Here is a 22,545-nt window from a genome sequence, read left to right on the forward strand (position 1 = left end):
ACAGTAACTTTTTTGGCAGAAGAATTTTATTGAGTCTTTAAATAGTTAACATATATGTTATTGTATATATTATTTTCACATTATAAACTTGTATTGTGAATCTATTGTTAATATATTTTATATCGCAATTTACAATGCAATTCAATTTGAATTAATTTAATAATAACGTAGTAAATAATTTGAGATAGCTATCATGGAGAAAATTGAAAAATTTTTCATTTCTGAAAATCTGTATTTATTATTATTAGGTATTGCTTTTATTTTAAATTTGTTTCATGACCTAAAGATAAGAGGAAGAAATGGATTAATAATGTATCTAAAAATTGACTGAATTTATACATATAATATGTATAATAATGCGATTTTACATTAAAAAAAAGAAATTAAAAAAAAAAGATTGGTTGACTTAAGATACCGATATTATATTAAATAACATTCGACTATTATATAATTCGTTATGATAACTTACAGATTCATTACATAATTATTCAAATTCTCAAGTGTAATTATAATTGTTCGAAAGAATTCGTACTTTTCTCCAGTCTTTATATTTCCATTTATAGAAATTACAAATATTTAATTTTTTTATAATCATTAATGCATACATTTTCATGAAAAAAACCGTGCCAGTCTTTATAACAATCACTGATATTGGATATCGTATTTTTAATAAATTAATATTAAATTTTAAATTTTACCTCCGCAATAAGAATAAATTTAAGCTATAAATTTAAGCGACATGATATACAGAAATTTTTTTTTATAGTTTCATTCATAAATGCCGACTTTTCAATTAAAATTTGTTTAGATCAGAGTCAGTATAATTGAAAAATGCAATATGCCAAGAATATGCAAGAATATAAGACATTTTTAAAAAATTATATTGGAATATAATTGAAAATATAAAAATGTTATAAAAATTATTCAATTATAAATATAAAATGGACGAAAATATTAAGAATAAAAAGACTTATAGGAAAAGCATATTCCTAAAAAGAAGGCATCAAAACTTTAATCAGGCATTAAGACTTTATTTTTTTCAATTGCGTATGAGTTCCATACATGCAATGATGGTATTAGCACTGAAAAAAGGGCTTCGTATACAACAATTAAATGTATCTACTGTCTTTTTGAATGAAGAATTAAATGAAACTATTTTTATGGAGTTACTATAACCACCAAATCTTAAAAAAAACTTCAAAGTATACTGATCATAATAATGATAGTTAATTAAGCTGAGATTCAAAAAACTTAAAACTTTGAATAAAGACAAAGAGAAGGTATACCTACTAAAAAAGAGTATCTACGATTTACGACATTTACGATTTGGACATCAATAATAAATAAGATTTTTGGAATAAGATTTTTGATCAAGCTCTGAGATAAATGGAAATGGTATCAAAATTGAATCCCTATTATTATGTTGCCAAGAGAGATAATAATATAATGATTATAATGATATATATTGATGTTATTCTTATATCAAAATTTAAATTGGATATCAGAGATAAAAAGAAATTCTGATGAATAAATTTGATAATAATGAGTGGACAGGACAGAATCAACTGCTGTTTGGGTATTGATTTTATTTAAACGTCAAGAAAGATAACGATGTCTCAAAAAGCATATTGAAAAGTTATTGAATTGTTTTGATATGCAAGAGTCAAATCCTATATCTATATATTGAACAAGAGTAAAAGATTAGATAAACCGAAGGAGATTGATATTGCTACAATAAAAAGATATCCATATAGGATCTTTGATGTGCATCCGGCCGAATATCGCATTTTTCAATAATTTCAATAAGTATGCTGAACCAGTTTAATGATTGATTAATCATTGATCAGCAGCCAAATGAGTTCTCAGATATTTTAAGAGCACAATTGAGAATGGTTTAATCTTTAAAAAGAATATCAAAAGTCTTCAGGATTACTTTGACTGAATTCATCATTAATTCATATAATTCATCGCTAATTAGAATGTACTATAATTTGAAAGTAATCCTGTATATCATGGAAGAACAAAACATATTGATTAAACATTAAACATCATTTTGTTCGGAAAATTCTACGTGAATTGATATTGTGAAATTAGAGTATGTTTTAACTAATAATATGTTATCAGACGTTTTCATGAAAAGTCTAGGTAGTCCCAAATATTTATATATTTGCTTAAAAAGTTTAGGAATAAGGTCAATTTAATATACCATTGCTTTCTCTGATATAATACACTTATATTTTTAGGTATTTTATGATTTTATGTTAATTTTGATATTCGGATTAAGAGCGTTGAAAATGCTTTTTTTGTTTAATATAATTCGCACATATATAGTGCAGATGATGTTGTCATATGTACTTTCTTATTGTATTTATTCCTTTGTTTAAAACGATGCGAATATATGTAAGCTTCCGCTTGTTATTTGTTCTAATAAAATATTTTCATTAATTGATTAACTATGTATATATTATAAATATCTTCTATATGTTCTTTACATTTTAATATTCTAATTATTTATGTTCGTTTAATTACAACTATTAATTATATATTTTAATTATCTATAATATAATTTCTTTCTTTATATTTATTATATATTTTAAATATAGTATGATATGATAAAATATAAAATTCTTTTTTTTCAAATATATGATGTCTTATACTTTTATCGAGTATTATCTTATAATCTTATAATTATCTTACTAATAGAAGACCTTTTTTTATTTCTTTTTATTTCCTTGGCCTGAAGACAAAAGTGTCTCAAACGATCGGCAGTTTGTATTGAGCTATAATGTGTTAAAGAATGACTTTTTCGTTTTTAAGACTAATTTTTGAAAAATTAATTTTCAATCTCAAGCCATGTCTGATAAAGATAAAAAAACAACATATTATTTTAAGACGAAATTTATTTCTTTAGAAATAGAGATATAAATCTTGGATCGTTTTCTAAAAGGAGAAAAAGCTTACATTACATCAGAAAAAGTCTTAATTTAAATGAAACAACAGTCCAGACTATTAAAAAAAATGGAAAAAAATAAGAGCAATTGCTGTAGAATCTTTGGCATTCGCAAAATCTTCGTTCTCAGGCGCTAATAATTGAGAAAATGGAAAAGGCACTCAAAATTTAGATTGATGATAGCTCAAAAAAGAATTCTATTGTATGATAATATCATTAAAAAGCATTTAAAATTTACAAACATTTTAAAAAATATTAGACTTAAAAACTTAAAGAAATATCAATGTTGCATGCAAACAAATGCATGTTAGAAAGAGATATGATCATCTTTAATTGAAATAGAAAACGTATTTGAATCGTCAGAAAATGAAATTGGTTGCATATTAAAACTTTTTAAATCAATTGTAGGCGAAGATTTCGTAGATATGGCTACTGAGGAGGTTCAAGATTTATTATTGGAAAAAAAATTTGATGAAGCGGAATTAATAAAAATGGAATTCGAAGTAAATCAAATCAATTCTGAAACAATAGCATTGATAAAGAATGTGAAGTGAATAATTTAACACTAAAAAAATTACAAGAAGGCCTAAGCTTAGCTGAAAATTTTGAATCATTTGTTTTTCTTAAATGCAAATCCTTCCGTTGAAAGAAGCCGAAAATTCAAAAGAAAGTTGTAAAATTATCTATCTCCATACCATGACATCTACAATGATCTTGTAAGAACCAGCAAACAAACCAAAATTACAGAAAGAGGATAGAAGGTGCGAAAAATTTAAAAGAAAGGTAAGAAAAAGGCTATGAAAATGAAGGTGATATTGTTCAATCGAAAAATTCTTCTTTGATTATACTGAATAATGATGAGAAAGAAATTTATTAAATTAAGATTGCAGTAAATGAAAATAATATTTTTTTTTTGTTTTGTATTATACATACATTTAGATTTTTATATAATAAAAATATAATAAAAATAAATATATAATAAAAATATATAAAAATAATAATAATTAAGTTGCTTATATGAAATTAAAAAAAATGTTTTTAAAAAATTTGTTTTAATAAGTTTAAAATTTAAAATAATTTAAAATAAGTTTAAAATTTGTTTTTAATAAGTTTTCGGAGCGTAACCTCCCTTTTTTTAATGTCTCAACATAGTTTCACACAACACGGCATTTTCTAGGAACCTATCTATCGTGTTATAAGAGAGCTACTTGTATAACATAATTTACTTAGAAGAACAAACAAACAAACGATTATTAGAATATATGTTCATTAGAATTGAATTCATTTTCAAAAGTCTAGTTAAAATTACTTTGCTGAGATTTGTCACTTTTCATTATAATTTGAAGTTATTGATATATTAAAATTAATGACTTATATCTTCGTTTAAACTTGCACATTTGAAAATCAATAAATGTATAATATATATTATATAGTATAATTATATAATATAATAATATATAAATAATTAAATATAATATATAATATAATTAAGTTTTGGAGATTTGTTTCAACGCAAATCAATATTATATAATATGAATAATTTTTCTAGATAGCAATTTCTTTTTCTTTTAATAATATGTTGTAGAATATTTAATATAATAAAACATTTTATTAGAACTTCTTATAATTAAATATTGATGTTTTAAAAGATCAATTTTAACCAACATTTTTAATGATATTTTTTTCATTATTTTTTTTTAAATAAGAAGTCTTATATATGTTTTGGCTCATTTAAGAAAATATAATTGATTTCCTTAAATAATATTGACTTCTTTTTCTCAAAAATTGGAATTTCATTTGAGCAACAAAAACTATTTCGTCTATATTTAATAGTTTTAAATTCTGCTGTTTTTCTTTTCTTTGTAATTTTACTTGGTTTGTTAAATGATTTTCATGATCGATCTGATTATAATTTTTGGTAATTCAAACATACTATTTAATCAATTATTATTTTTCTAAAATTGATTAGTTTTATTTTAAAGCTGAACTTTATTTAGATTTCTTTTAAAATCTAATATGAAAATGTGTGCTTAATATTAAATTTGAATTTAAATGACTTGTAGTTCGATGATATATTTTCCATATGATTAAATGAAAATTTTTTTGAAATATTAAGTACTTTTTGTTGAATGTACAAATAAATTCTACAATTTACATGTATTTTAAAAGAACTATTTGAAAAATTCAAAAGTATAAGATAAAAATAATAACATAATAATAAAAATATAATAAAAATAAAAATAATAATAATAATAAAAAAAAGAAAAAAATAAAAGATTTTATAATTGTAAATTCTAATAATTTACATTTTTATAAATTTTAAATTAATATATTATTAATATATTACATATGTATATAATCCTACATACTATAATATATTTACGTATTATAATATACTAAATTCTAATTAAAACTACATACTAAAATATGTTAATTTCTTCACTATATTATACATCAAGAATAAAAAAAGAAAAATATAATAATTATTTAAGAATAGCCTTTTTAATTCAATTTTCTTTGATTTCAATGATCTTAAAATATCATTAAGATTCATCAAGATTATTATTCTGAACAACTTTTCCTTACATATACTTTCCTCCATTAATAAGGTTTTAATTTATTAAAAAGTTATTAACAAAAAAAATCGTTTAGATCCTTCTAATACAAAAATATAATAACACATTTCTTGGAAATTATAATGCTCGATGTACAATAATAAATATTAAATAAATATAGAAATATTATCAATAATGTTATCGTAATTTCAATTGTCTAAAGAATATTTTATATTATATTATATTTATATCCTTCCTAATTTTTGGAATGTTGAAGCTCTCTAAATTAGAGATAATTAATAGAGATAATTTTCGTATTAATAACACAATTGAATAATATGATAATAATATGAATAATAACAATTGAGTATGTGTTATTATATATCCAGTGTGAATTATAACGAAAATTAAAACAAAACTGTAAATTTAAGAATCTTATAAATATTTATATATAATACATTTATCTTAGATCAATTTATCAATTCTATATCAATCAGTTAAATTTCAAGATCTAAAAGATTTAAATTTTCAACATAAATTTATATAAATTTATTAATTTAACATATGATTTTATGGATTTTTTTTATGTGAAAGAAAAGTCGTTTATAATAAAATAATATATTTAAGATGCCAAAATGAATTGATACTAATAACAGTTAATAGTTGATAGTTCTGAAAATTATTTATTTTATCGTATAAAAATCTATATAAATTGAACGAAAATTTGTACGAAAATTATAAGTTGTAATTGTTAATTATATTATAAGTTGTAAAAGAAGCGAAATAAGATTATCATGTATTGTTATTGTCTTTTATCAAACATGATTTAAAAAAACTTATATGAATAATACAAAAATTTCTCATTTTATTGCTTATTTTTTGTTACTATGATGAGATGTTTGATAAATTTGAATTGAAATTAAATGCTAAACATATAATTGATATAGTCAAATTTTTGTTAAGAAATAAGCAACATACTACATATAGTTATTATTTTATTTTATGTTCATTTATATTTGCTTTTATGTTATTAAATATTATTTGCTATGATTATTTGCTAAATTACTTTCATTTAGTTCAAAAATAGATTAAAAATCAATCTGTGAAAAAATTGTTAAAATAAAGCTAAATTAGACAAAATAAAATATAATTAAGAATACGTAATACATAATCAATGAATTTTCGATATTGAGTGATAAAAATCTTTATTTTATTTTATTCTGTATTAAATAAAAATATTATAACACTTTTGCCTATTATTAGAAAATACGTTGTTCTTGATTATTGGCATGTATAATGCTCTCTACAATGAAAATTATGAATATTGAAAAATAAATAATTTCGGCTAGATCCTGAGATTGATATTTATACATAAAACAGAAAAATTGTGGAGAAATAAAAATATATCTCGCTATTATCATGATTATTATTTCACAAATTATTTGGCATAATTTTTATTTATGAGATTTACGACTATTATGAACGCATAAATGATTTTTTTCTAATAACTTTACTTTGTATCCATTAAATCATTCAAATACTGATTAAAATTCTTATTTCGCATATTTGTCAATAATATATTCTTATATCATAATCCTTTATACATAATCTTTTGTTAATAATATTTTAATGAAAAAACGTAATTGCTTTATATAAACATGTTTTTATGTAAACTCAAGACAATGTTTTTAACAATATCAAAATCAGAGCAATTGAAGTATGTTCTCCTTAACATAACATTTATATAACAAATATAATATTTTATTATTAATTATAATTATTGCATCTGTCTGAAATTCGTTCTTCCATAATTAATTTATATTAATTACAATTTAATATTGATTTATGATTTACCATAACAATTAGTCTATATAACAATATATCATACGATATAATATTCTTGAGAATAGCAAAAAGCAACATCTCGCTATTCCGTAACTGATTTAAATCAATATTTTTAATTTTGATGTCATCTTCTATACCGCGAATTATATTGATCATGATGCTCCATATTGTAGTTGTCACGTTCGTAATTATTATATAATATAATATAAATAAGTATATTATATAATTATAATTATAATATTATTACGTTTGATAGAAATTTTCTATCGAATTTATTTATTTACAAATTTTTATACTTTAGTAATTTATTTATAATTATTTATTTCGTTATTTATAAAGCGATATAATATTTTCTCAGGGAAAGAGCACATGTTCGTATTCAGAAAATAATTTCATTTAATTTATAACAATAAAAATGTTGTCATTTCCCATGCCATAATTTATATTGACTAATATTATCTATAATATATAATATATCTATAATATGATATATCTATATAATATTATCTTCTCTAAAAAAGAAAAGAAGCGAAAATCTCGTTACGACAAGCTTCATTCTTTACTGTACTATAAAATATTTCTATCTGAGAAAAAAATTTATATATACATCTGGTCTTTTTCAGACAACGAATCTCAGTATTCATTCTTTAGCGAAAATCACACCAAAATCCCAAGCAAGACATTTATATTCAAATATTCGTTCTTTTGTTTATGTTTACCAAATCTATATTCTCGTCCTTCATTTAAATATTTTATTTTGTATTCTTCTTTCTTGACATCTTTTCAGGTTTCAAATCTTAGTGATGAAATTCTCCAAGATGCGCTTCCAATTCATAAGAAAGATTCCTCTTATATCAAAGAAATTTGAAATATTTTTAAAATAGGAATTTAAGTATTTTTTTGCGTGAAATGGTACTTATTGTTATTAGATCACTATTAGTTATAGCGGATCCTATTGTGAAAATATAATTTTTCTGAATCTGAATTCAAGAAGAAGATATGCTTTAAAAAAACTCGATTTCCTTATCGAAATCTTCCGTATCATTTCTTTTATGATCGAAAAGAAACATCGATAATAATGAATTTATTTTAATTAATTGCTCTAATATTCTGCAATGAAGAACATCTTTTCTTAAAAGAGGATTACATCGTGAATCCAATTTTTTTTTATTTTATTTATGAACTTTGTATCTTGTCAATCAATTTACATTGACGACTTTATTTTGTTTTTGATGAAAGTCAGATTCGATAAGTTATATCTTTACCTTACGAATTGATAGATTTTTTTTCTTTTCTTTATTTTTTCAATACGCATTGTAACATGCTTTTCTTTAATAGGAGAAAATATTCTTCACAATTGTATAATATTTGCTAGTAATATTTGTGTCAACTCATATAATGAAATACAATAAGCAAAAAGTAATAAAAAATCTAATTATATGTTTTTTGCGATAAATATTGCTAACTATTGAGGCAATGTTTTGATTAGACGTTTTAATAATCCATCCGATTAGAAGTAATGGAATCATTTTTGACTTCTTAATTCCAAACAATTTCATTAGTTCTTAATCTCTTAGCTTGAAATTTGCTTTTTGATCGCAATGAATTTCAAGAAACATTCTGTAATAGCTTATAATGTATTAAATATATAAATTATTATCAATAAATGTTCAAAATTTTAACAATTGTGAGTTATTTATTGCTTTGAGATTAACTCAAGCTATTTTGTAAAATACACAATTAACATGTATCGATTTCCGATTTGGAATTTTTAGAAATAGATTCAATAAATCAAACATTAGAAACATTCAGTAAATCATACTCTTTCAAGGAGAACTATAATGTTATAAATCTTTAGAATTTCTGCTCTTTTTTTAAAAAAAGAGGTTTTTTTTTCGCTTGCAATTTCTATTATAACTCATTTCAACACTAATTTTTTACATCTTGTCAAGAAGAGATCTAATAAAACTGCTGATGTATTTTGAATAATTTTTTTATTCGTTCCAAAATATCTGATTTCTGCTGAATCATAATCAACCCTTTAAAACTTGTGGCATCTTCTTTTCAGATAGCATTTATAACTGTCAACTTTTCGCCATTTTTCGATTCCGATTTTTGAAGTAATTCTTTTTCAGAAAATTTCACATATTTTAAAAAATAGTATTTTATAACAGGCGAAAATTGCGCCATGTCTTGTTAGGTTAGTTTTTTATTTTTCTCCTTCTTTTTAAAAATTTCATCAGAATACGCATGTCTATATGAGAATTGGATCTCATAATATCATAGTAAATTTCTATTCTAGATGATCGTGTCAGAACACAATGCGTATATAGAGAAACTATCTATTTGTAGTTAATTAGACTCTTCTCACTTTTTAATGAAGTATTAAGTTTATCAAAGCATTTCAATTGAATCAGCTTTCAATTTTTTAAATCTGGAATTTTACAAATCATCCACAGCATAATCAAGAAAACGTTTTCTTTTTTTTTATATTTATTTCCTTTTTTTTCTGACATAGACAATTTTTATAATTTAATGTAAAGTCTTCTTAATATCATCATTAATATTTTTTCTTTTTAATGCTATATTTTTAAAATCAAATAATCAGTGAATTCTTGAAGGATAGCAATCAATATAAAGTTGTATGGTTTATTTTAAATAAGAATTTCTATATGTAAAGATATAGTAAAAATATTCTAGCAGCCATTGTTAGGAATTCTTTATATTTATTTATATTAATAATTAATCTATGTCTTTCCTAATATTTTCGAGAAGTAAAAAATTTTTCTTATTCTTCTTTTGAAATTGCAAAATAATTTGACATCCACATTTAAAATAAATTTCTTATGAAGAATATATTAAAATAAAAGATTGTGTTTTTAAATCTTTAAATATTTAAATATTGATCCAGGTATATTATATTCTATTTTTAACTATTTTTAACTAAGCACAGATTTTGCAATCAATAAAAAACCTATAATAAAATATCTATAATAAATAGAAATAAATTCTAAATAGCTTTAATTCTATTTTCATTCTAATTTCTGCAATAACATGTTTCAAGTATTTTATTTCTTTTGAAATGAAGTATGTTTCTATCGACAAAATGAGAGAAATAAACTCTAAAGCTTCGTTAATCAGTACATCATCGGGAAGATTCTTTCAGTGTTGGAGAAATTGTTGAATGAACAAGGGATAAGAAATTCGCGCAAAGGATACTCATCTTTTATGCGATACAAACTTTAACCGGATGCTTTGGATATCACATCAGAATCTATATAAACTTATGCAAGCTTATCACTGCGCAATTGAAAGAGTGTTCTGAGATGAGAAATGCCAAGAAAATTAAAATAGATCTCTCGTCGTCATAAAATCCACATTGGTAAGATGTTCGTCCTCATGATAATGTTAATATCTGAATAGAGGATCATTAGATGCAATATACAATTCCTTCAAAGTGTTATATTTTTGTATATATATAAAGACTAATCCTTGTAACTTGCTTGATATATTTTCTGAATAACAAGTGAACTATATTACAAATACAGTACGCATGTCTATATGAGAATTGGATTTCTCGTATCATAATATATTTCTATTCTAGGTGATCGTGTCAGAGCATGTAATTCACGACATCCTTAAGGAATTGACTTGGTAATCAATATATTAAGATATCAAGATGTTAATAAGGGATTGATCAATCCATATTTATTACAGATTTCCTCGAAACAAAATGTTGCTTGCTGTTGAGTCAACCGTATCTGAAATATGCCACTCTTGGAATGAGGTTTCGTTGAAATAAGTTAAAAATATACAATTGCAAATACGTTGATTTAACGTATTCTCTTCTTAAAAACGATAATCTTCTCAAACTATATTATTCTTTCTTTAGATGAAGGCCGATAATAATAAAAAGATTTCTATTTTAGAAACTTCTTCAAATAAGCTTGTTATAAATCTCACGAGCAATAAGTGCTAGAAATAGAAATGAAATACAGTGATTTTCTTTTATAATATAATGATGGTGCAAAAAGAAATAGTGGAACGAAAGGCAAAAGAGGCAAAAGAAAAATATGCCACCTCCACCAACTTGAAAGCGGTATAAAATTTATTTAAATACTCGATTATAGAGGCTTATAGTAATATATTATGCTAGCCTGTAATAATGGTTTCAGTGATGCTATACCTTGTATAATCTCATAATTATCTCAGCCAAAATCGCAAAATCATCATCGGTAACAGATAAACGTTTATGTCGATAAGAAAAGCGATTCGAAGAAATAACAGTCATGTAATCTCAACATCAAAAGAGTATAAATAAAGGAGATTATAAGAAGAGATCATTATTCTAAAAGAATAGATAAACTTCGGAATCGATTAGCTTTGTATTCGATTGTCGATAAGTGCTGATAAGTGGTATATTTAAGAAAATTATGAAAAAAGAAAACTCGTCATCTTGTATCCTCAAGATATTATCATAACCAATGATGGAATTAACAAAACTAAAGTTATTATTTCTTCGAATAAATCAGAATCAACATCAACATCAATAAACGAAACTCATCCAATTATTAAAATATATTAAAATAAAGTTTGAAAAAAAGTCTAAAAAACAATGTGTAAAATTAACACAAACAATAACATATTTTGGAGATTTGAATCACTAATAATATCCGAATAGAATCAAATTGACAATTGGAAACAGAGAGCAGAATGCAACATCCAGTAACCAGTAAAATAAATGTTATTAATTTCTAAATCTCTTTTTAAAATAAATCTGTTCATTTACATATACTTTAATTTGAATTTCAAAAAAATTCACGATAGAAGACAAATTAAAATCCTTATAATTAATATCATTAATAAAACATGAAATCAAGGATTTCAAACGATTTTATAAAAAATTTACTAGTCTGGTACTAGTCATTGGTACATCAGTGACTGCTGATGCATTTATAATCGGATACATAATAAAAATTTAACGCGATCAAAGATAGATTAAATTAATGATTAATACTATTACTTAGGATTAGGCAGCGAGATAGAATATTTAAAATATTTAAAAATATATATTATGTAATGAAAGATTATATTAAAAAAATAAGAAATTTGTACAAATTTGTAAGAAAAAAATTTCGCATCAATAAGTTCTGTTTTTATTCAGATAATCAGCGTAAGTAGATATTGAATTATTCGTAGTTGATTTTAAAATTCAATGAATCATTAGAGTTTTAAGACATTTTTCAAGACTCATTTATATTATCAAAATAAATTATTATTCGTATGTAGAAATATATCCGTATATAGAATATGTAGAAATATTATTGCCTATTATAAATTCTGTAATAAGAATAAAAAAGACATTAAATTTTTTAAAAAGCAATCGAAACAATATTAAATCATTGTCAAAATCGTATTATATAAATACCATATGAATGCATTTTTAAATTTACCGCCCATTCAAAACGATTAAACAAAATTTCATCATTGAAATCATTTGTCCGTATTATAAAAACTTTAAGGAAACTGGTTGAAATTTCTGGATTTCATAATTATTTCATTATTCATTCAAAAATTGGATAGAAACAAATAAACAATGAAAAAATCAAATAATAAATCAAAAAAAGATCATATTCAAATACTTTATAAATTTTATTGAAGAAAGATAGAGGTCAATAAGAATAATGTTTAACTGAGAACACAAACTGAGAAAGCAATACTGTAGATCGACCAACAGTAAATAACACATACTAATACAATATGTGCTGTTATGATAATCGCGCATAAATGAATATAAAAAACGTCAGAATAAAAATTTAATTGATTGCCAATAGAAAAAACATAAAGTTCAAAATGATATTTACACATAAACGATATGATAGATTATTTATTGCATCCCTTGACGAATCCATCTTTGGTTAAACATCAGAGGATCACAATTGAAAATAGACAAAAAGTATCATGAAAGTGAAAAATAGAACGAAATAGTAATCTACGATAAGCATGAAATTGAAATTTTGTGTTTTATTGAATTTCAGATACATTTATTTTCAAAAAAATTTAGATACTGAACAAATGGTATCCACATATGAACAGAAAACTTAGAATGATTTTGCCGGTTTTTAAGAGAAAATTTTGGTAATAATTTGCTTTGTATATTTAAAAACAATTCGATATAGCTGGAATGTCAATATGATTTTGGTATCTGAAATGATATTTCAACGGCAATCAGTGTTCGTCTGAAAGGAATTACTGCAAATATGTGCAAAATAGCTTTTTGAGAACACAACTTACTTGGGAGTAAGTAACTTGGCGTAATCCCTTAGACACATTCTAGAGAACTTCCTTTGCTGCTCAATTAAGGATTTTCAAGGATTATTAAGGAAATTCAAAGATGAGAATTACAAAAACAGCAAGAACTATCAAAGACAACAAGAATTCTTTGAACTTCGAATTTTAGTGATACGTGTGAAACATTATTGACATATGAACTTTGTCTTTTATCATCTGGTGAATTAAATTTGTTAATAGCAAATTTCATAGGGATTTGATATAGCAGAAAAACCAATTCCAATTAAATAATTGAATCACTATTTCGAAGGAAATAATTATCAAATCATCACAAATACAAAGTTATCTGATCAAATGAAGCAATTTTAAAGAGTGAGAAATTTTATTTATAACAAAAATAAGAATTTGAATATATATGAAAATATATGAATATATGATTCAGGTTCTATTCAAGCAAAATACAAATGAATCATTTAAGATCGAGAGTGGATTATAATCATTAGAGAAAGGAAAATAATTGATTTTTACAAAATGACATAAAATAAGGCATTTTCAAAGAAATTTGTGGTGAAAACAAAAAACAAAGGCACAATCAAATTAAGTTCATTGACATCATTAAATTCGTTTGTAAATAAAGAATTAATCAAGATGAGCGATAGATTATTAAAAGTATTCTTTCTTTTTCATTTTTTTTATTCGTGTAAAGGCATTCTATGATATCCAAATAAACATCCATTCATCGACTTAATAAATTATAAATATAACATGTTGTTGTTGCATAAATGTTATTTTTGACCAATTTCAGTAAATATAAATAAATATAATGTTTAGTGAACATTGTATAGGTAAGATGTTTCCTTTGTAGTGGAACATAACACCTTTGTAGTGGAAAATATCAAACAGGTAAATTATAGCTCGGATATCATCGATTCTATTATTTTACACGATTGATTACACGGATTCTTTTCTTAAAAGAAAAGTTTCTGAAATAAAGTAATTAAGAAGACATTTATGTCTATTTATATATTTTGCAACAAAATCAGTACATTTTGAATTGATCATTGATCTTTAATACAAAAGCGTCTTCAAATTATTTAAATTCATTGCGTAGAGAATGATGTTTACATATAGAGAAACAAATTTTATTTGTGAAAAGAGCGTAAACGAAATAGGAATATTGTCATATATAATATCTTAATTCTTAAACAAAAATATATAAAATTATGTACTTAAACATAAAATTCCTCTCATGCTCATTTTGATGAGTTATAAAAGGATATCAAATCAGCAAAATATTTATGTAGAATCATTAAGGAACAGTACCTATTTCAAGAGTTGTATACTATTTGAAATGTATTATTTATTTATAATTCTATATCTTTTCAACTCGAACTTTTTTCTTCCAATTAATTTCTGATTGATAATCTTTGTTTACCTTAAAACATTATTTTCAGAACATTAATAAATTAAGCAGATAATTTTTGATCCAGCAGATGATCCAGCATTTCTGACAAAGATGAAGCAAATTTGAATGATAGCATCAAATATAACAAAAAATAAACTGGCGAAAACTCTGTTCGTTTCACTATTAATCATAATCAAGAACAATTGTCATTCTTATGAAAGAATAAAAATTGAACATCTTAGAATTATATCTAGGAACAGATGGCATAATAAGAGTGATGTCAATGAAGACAGAAAATGTTGTATTCAAACAATCAATCGATCGAATTGTATATTAATCATTGAAGAAAATGAAAAACCAAAAAAAATGAAAATTGCGAGATAAATGATGAATATAAATAATTTAATAGTATTAAATATATATTAGTATCTAATATTTAATGTAAGATACAGATATCTTGTAAATAATCTTATTCAATGTAAATAATAGTAATTTTTTAATAATAATTTAGTTCATTTGCTTATATATATATATAAAATGAATATATTGAAACGGAAGATGAACAAAATGTTGGAATTTCGATTTTCGAAATTTGAGGACAAGATTTCGAAAGTCATTACGTTAAACAGATAATATATTAATAATGTATTTAATAAACGGTAGATTAATAAATTTATTACAATTAATAAATAATTAAAAAAAAATATATTTCTTAGTTTTCTAGAACCTCAAAAATTAGAGATTTCCATGACGCCAAATTCTCATCCATCCACAAAATTTCATTCCCTATCTTCGAGTTATTATCATAAGTAATAAAAATGTAAGGAATTACTTAAAAGAAAAAATTGCGAAAAACGGAAAAGTAAAAAACTAAAAGTAAAAAACTAAAATTTATAAGCGCTGATAGAACTATTTCGAAAAATATTATTGTGCGTTATTGCATAAGTATCCGAAAAATATAGAGTCTAGCAAGATAAGCCAATCTAGACAAACATAGTCGAATTCTTATAATTGAAATTCATCACATATATTAACTATTATCAAATATATATCAATGTGGCAGAGAAAATGTTTAGCATTCTCCTTCAAAACTTACCAACAGTGCATTATACATTTAGCTTTGATTGAAAATTAAAAAACTTTAATCCTCGATTAACATCAGGAAGCTCACAAGTTCTAATATTATGATTTATCAAAAGCACATTACTTTGAACATTATCATTTTTCAAAAAATACTTGTCGCCTTAATTCTTACAAATAAAGAATTTTGTACATTACGAATCCAAAATTACGATTATTTTTTTGGTTCTTATCATGCGCAAAAATATAAGCGAGTGCGAGACATATCATTAAATATGGCAGGAACGTTAAAAAATCCAAATGGCATTATTAAATTATCAATTCCTAAAAAAAATTTGCTCTTTATTTTTTTCAATAAATATTTTAAAGATTAACGATAAAAAATCAGAAATAAAATAAAATATCAATTTCTTCTATTTTTGAGAATGGATAAGAATCTTTTTTATATTTTATTATATTCGTTGTTTTTTTTATTTATATATATATATATATATATGTATATGTATTATTATAGTTTCTTTTAACATATACAATCAGATAAAATCAGGAACTATTCAATTTTTCTATTAATTTTTAATTGTTATTTTTTATTTCAATATCTTTTTTGATATTCATCTATTTCTTCACGAAGATAAGGCAACTGTTGCAGTACTTGCTTAATAAATTAATGTTCTTTAATATTGATTTTATCCTGAACGATGGCATATTTTCCAATTTCATCTGAATTCTTTAAGAACACATTTTGAAACTCAATAACTAATTTTGAAAATTCAATCTTTTGTTATTTTATCAATCGTTCTACATAATGTTGATAAAATTCCTGTAAATGTTTAGAAATCTTTCCTTTATTCTTGTCTTCTCTCTCATTTTTTGCTCTTTGTTTTTGAATACTTTTTTTTTCTTTTTTGAAAATAATTTCTTTAATTTAATTTAATTTCTTTTTTATTCACAAATATTTTTAAAAAATTGAAAAATTTAATTGAATTTTTCTCAAGAAAATTAGTACTTAAAATAATCTTCATTCATATTAATTAGCAGAAAATCTTCAAATTGAAATTAAAATTTTAATTTTAAAATTTTTTATCTTTAACAAAAAATTATATCGATCATAATTACATAATTTTTTTCCAGAGATCGAAAGAATATTTTTAATCTTCTGTATCAAAATTTATTGGGAAAATGATCTATTCTCAAAATTAAAATTGAGTTTCATCATCATAATATATAGTTTTAATAATTATAATATAATTATTTTAATTTTTCAATCATTGACGGTTTTTCTAACAACAAAGATGAATTCATTTTTAGCATAAAGAAAACAGTAGGAATCGAAATCGTTTCTCCCTCTATATCGATTTCTTGTTTTCCTTTTTTCTCTTCTTACAATATATTTTTTTATAAATAATTTTATTTGTTACAAATCCAACAAGTTTTTGTATTATATTGTTGTAGGTTATTTTTCTTTTTGATTCTCTTTTTTGTGGAATTAATGGAAACAAAAATTAATTTCTATTTTTATTCCGATTTATTCGTTCAAAATCTCGACAACCTCAATAACTTGCATCTCTAGAACTTTAGTGATGGTAACCCTTAAAGATATAATCCATCGAAATGCGAAGATTTTTTGATTTCTTCTAACAAATTAAAAAATGGCTAACTCGTTTCATGTTTCTGAAATAATCTGAAGACAAATTATTGGTATCAACCTCTCAATCTTGACTGCCAAAACATTGAGATTTCTTCTTTGCTATTGATAATTTTAGAACAAAATAATTTTTTTTTATTTTTTTTTGGTATAAATTAAAATAATAATGTTTGAAGGTATATTCTCATTTCTTTTAATAATTTATAATTTGTTCATGAGAACATTTGATAAATTAGTATAAGTTATATAGTAATAGAAAGCATATTCCAGTTAAATACATTTGTTTGTTATTGAATATCTTAATCAGATTTGAGATATTTTTTGTTCAATTTTGAACAAGATGAATATAACATAAATCGTTTAGCTATTCTAATCAAGATTTAATATTCATTTATATTAATTTTTGAATAATTTCTAAAAACTTCATAGTTTTTATCTTCTTTGAATTAGTATTTTTTTCTTTTAAAACTTGGATAATATCTTGTACTAATTTAAATTTTTATTTTGTTGTTACGTAATTATTAAAATGTTATGTATTTATTAAAAACAACTGCATCTAAAAGTTTTCTTAAAGATTCTATTATTCTATTTAAAGAATAATATTATAATATTGTTAAGAATTGTTGTATATCTTATCTAATATTTGACATTTTATCATCAAAAGAAAGAATCATACAAATTTGAAAGAGAAATACTCCTTAATTACATTCAATGAATAATTTATGCAATTGGATATATATATATATATATATATATTCTTCCACTTTTGAATACTATGAAATATTAATATATTTCTATAGTATTATTGATATTAATCGCTATATCTATATCCATTTTTGTTAGCATACATTTGGATATAAATACTGCAATGATTTTTTTTTTTTACATAAACTTTTATTAATGAGATAGTAAACACCTTTCTTTATCTAATAAAGAAACTAATTTTTATAAATACTATTTTTTTTTAGTTGATTTTTTAAAATCAGTCATGGTCTATTGGAAAATGAATTACCAATAATGGTCTTTAATGGTCTTTTGTAGATATATCTTTTGTAGATATATATAGATATTATTACTATATTACTATGAAAATTAATTCACATAACACATCCTATCAGTACGCTTAAACAAGATTTAAAACATAATTTAAATTTGAATGATTTTCGCAATGAAATCTAACTGAAGTTTTGAAAAATAGAATTTTTAATTTATTACACGAAGCAATGGAATAACTTATAAAATAATCTATAAAATAATCAACAGAGAAAAAGGTCAACGCATTAATGTCGATCTTTCTAATAAGGTAATCAAAATTATAGTCTTAGATTTTACCAATCAAAGATAGAACATACTATATTTCAGCTTATCCAATATGTAGTCTAACAGTTTTAAAAGCAATATCTACATAGTAAATATCTATGGATTGCAATAGCAACATAAAAGGCATTAGATATCACCAAACTTAATTACTATTGAAAAAAAGCGACAATTTTATAAAAAAAAACTATGCTGAAAGAAAGCTTATGATCTGAATATATATCTGAAAGTATATCTAACATATATTAGTATGGTCTCTGTACTTATGACAGATGAAATCTTCAAAAAAAAATATTCCCTTAATATCCTTTCACCAAAATACATTTAACATTCTAGAAAATGACTCTTCTATCTAATTATATATTATATATGTTATTATATATGTTATATTATATAACATTATATATATTATATAATCCAATTATATATGTTATGTATTTATTTATTAAACGATTTAAACAATAAATTAGACATAAGTCTTTTTTTCAACATTCTAGAAAATGATCCTCCTATCTAATTATATATTATATATGTTATATATGTTAATATATATATATGTTATATTATATAATATAATTATATATATATGTATTTATTTATTAAACAATTTAAACAATAAATTAGACATAAGTCTTTTTTTTATTATGATACTTCATATGTATAATTTAGAATTATTTATCAAAATGGATGATATTACACGAGGCAATGGAATGACTTTATTCATGGAAATTTTTCTTAATATCTAAATCTGTAAGATATATAAAAAAAATTCGAAAATTTTTTTAAGAATTTTTTGTAGAACGACAATATCATTAACTTATATTCTAATGATAGTATCTATATTCTAATGATAGAATCTTAGTAATTACTTTTAATAAATCTCTGGTCTAAAAACCTGTACCAAATTACTTCCACTGATGACCATAGTAATTTTGTCTCAGGAATACATAGAAAATGCATTAAAAAAAATGACTTCAGATTGTCATTTCCTAAGAAATAAATTCATTTTTAACTCTATTCTTAATTTTTTAAAAAGTAGAAAGAAATTATGACTCAAAATAGTTATTTCTCAGAAAATATTCAAAACATTTTTAAAGTTTTATAGAATACATTTTTTATATAGAATACATTATTTATATTTTCGCTTCTTCATAAAACATTTTTCAATTTTTAATTCTTAATAATCATATCAAAATTAATTTATCTTATTTCTCTATAAAAGTGATCTTTCAAGAGTTAATTTATTTAATCGTTTATTAATTACAAATGAAACATCATTGGTAAATGATGTTGATTACAAATTTATATAAAATTTATTTAAAAAGCAAATTATATGCATTATTATTGATTTATAAGTAAATATTTATATGTATAATGAAATTTTAAAAAATATAAAATTTAAATTTAAAAAATATAAATTTTAAAAAATAAATTAAATTCCACTTTTTACATATTATTTCTCTAAATGTGCTACATGTCAATTAAATAATAATAATTAAATAATTAATTTAATAACGTCTATTTTTTAGATAATTTCATAATAAAAAAAATTCAAAATTTCAATAATTTAAAATTTAAATACAAAATTTAAAAAATTATTGAAAATATTAATGATTATTGAAAATAAAACATGAGATATGATGTAAAAGTACTATTATTAATATATTATTTATTACATATATTTTCTCATAATTTAAAAATATTGTTCGAATATGCAATTATTGAACAAACATGATATATTTAGAAATACTATAAATTATATTTCTAAAATGAGATTCGCATTTATTTACGATAATGAAATTTCTTTCATTAATAAAAAATTAATATTAAAAGAATTTATAAAGTAAGATATAAAAAGTTATTTATTCAAAATTTTGACCTATAATAATATAATAACGAAATAAATATTCAAGCGTTTACTCACTTACTCGATTATGTGTATACATTACATATGTTTTTGAATTCCATTTTTATTCATATTTTCCAATGCTCGATACTTTTTTATTAATTTTTCAAAAAGGGATCATATTATTTCTTTTGAAAATAATTTATCATTAATTTAACATTTAAGACATCAAATGAACATAAACTCGAAATTTTATAGTTTTTGGCATCCTCGTTGGAATCAATCCATAAAGAACTTAAATATTTCTCAAATTCTTCTCAAATGGCGATCAGATATTCACACACATGCAACATTTTTTTGTTGATAAAAGCTGTAAAATAAAATAAATATATATATATATATATATATAAATCATACATGAAAAATATGTTTCTCTTTTCTATAATATAAAATAATAAAAATATATGTAATTTTTTAATTATAAACAGATATATTTATGATAAATCAAAATTTTGAATTTTTAAAAATATTTAATTATATCAATAATTAATATTAATTAATATATCGTTGACATTGTTTCATCAAAATTAATAATAATATCTGTAATGTATAAAATATTGAAGAATAAATATGAAGATTTTCAAGATATATTAAAATTTAAATAAATTGTAATTTAATTTTAAGTCTATAATATTCTATTTTATCTAACCATTTCGTTATTAACTATGCATTATTTTATTTTATATTTTTTATTTTCATCAATGTTTATAATTTTTAATATATATTACAAATTATAAACTAAATGTACATATATTTGGAATGGATATAACTTCAATATATTTAATAAATAGTAAATTAATTTTAATTTTCTATACTAATTTTATAATAATTTGATTAAATTAAAATAGAATTTTTTAATTTTCTATATTGACTTCAATATATTAATGATAGTGTTTGAATAAAAATAATAAAAATGTTTGTAAGTTATTGAATATTTGTTTCCCAGACTTTCAAGATGATAAAATGATAATTTAAAAATGATCTTTTCACCGATTTTATAACCTAATTAACTAATTCAATAAGCTTAAGTCAAACTGTTGTCAAGTTCATCATTTTGAACAACTTTCCGCTATATATATTTTTTTTCCTTTTTTGAAATACAAAAAATTTTTGATAAACTTAATTTAAAATTTTTGATAAACTTAACAATATATTAATTTATATATTAGATTTATAATTAATAATTTATAAATTAGATTTATAATTAATAATATATATTATACCCCACAATTAATATATATTATACTCCGCAATTAATATATATTATATATATTATTAATTGCTTGTATTTGAATATTTGATATATATTTCTCTAATATTTTTATTAGTAATTTACATACATACATGTATAAAGTAATGAATGAAATCATTAAAGAATTAAGAAATATAATTATGATAAAATTATATAAATTTTTAAATATGTATAATAATTAATATAAATTGATACTATTTTTAATCAAACGGAAAATAATTTATGCCATGATGAATTATATAAATTGTAAATAATCTAATATAATATAATCTAATCTAATCTAATATAATATAATCTAA

The 22,545-nt window shown here is 21.8% G+C and overlaps 2 long non-coding RNA genes across 4 annotated transcripts in view; one reads left to right on the plus strand and one right to left on the minus strand.

The window, feature by feature from the left end:
• LOC133665611 (uncharacterized) overlaps positions 1–22,545 on the minus strand; it is a 94,521-nt gene that overhangs the window by 69,343 nt on the left and 2,633 nt on the right. For 2 of the 3 annotated variants that reach the window (XR_009832981.1, XR_009832982.1), the window contains exon 2: positions 21,017–21,304. This is a non-coding gene — a long non-coding RNA (uncharacterized LOC133665611). Of the gene's footprint in view, positions 1–20,932; positions 21,305–22,545 lie in introns of those variants that run through there. The other variant, XR_009832980.1, reaches the window with a different exon arrangement.
• On the plus strand, positions 10,555–12,333 carry LOC133667492 (uncharacterized). The gene is made up of 4 exons (XR_009833147.1): positions 10,555–10,732; positions 10,955–11,004; positions 11,068–11,449; positions 11,526–12,333. It is a non-coding gene; the product is annotated as an uncharacterized LOC133667492 (long non-coding RNA).

This window comes from Apis cerana, linkage group LG16, assembly GCF_029169275.1.
Source record: "Apis cerana isolate GH-2021 linkage group LG16, AcerK_1.0, whole genome shotgun sequence".
In the NCBI taxonomy this organism is placed as follows: Eukaryota; Metazoa; Arthropoda; class Insecta; order Hymenoptera; family Apidae; genus Apis; species Apis cerana.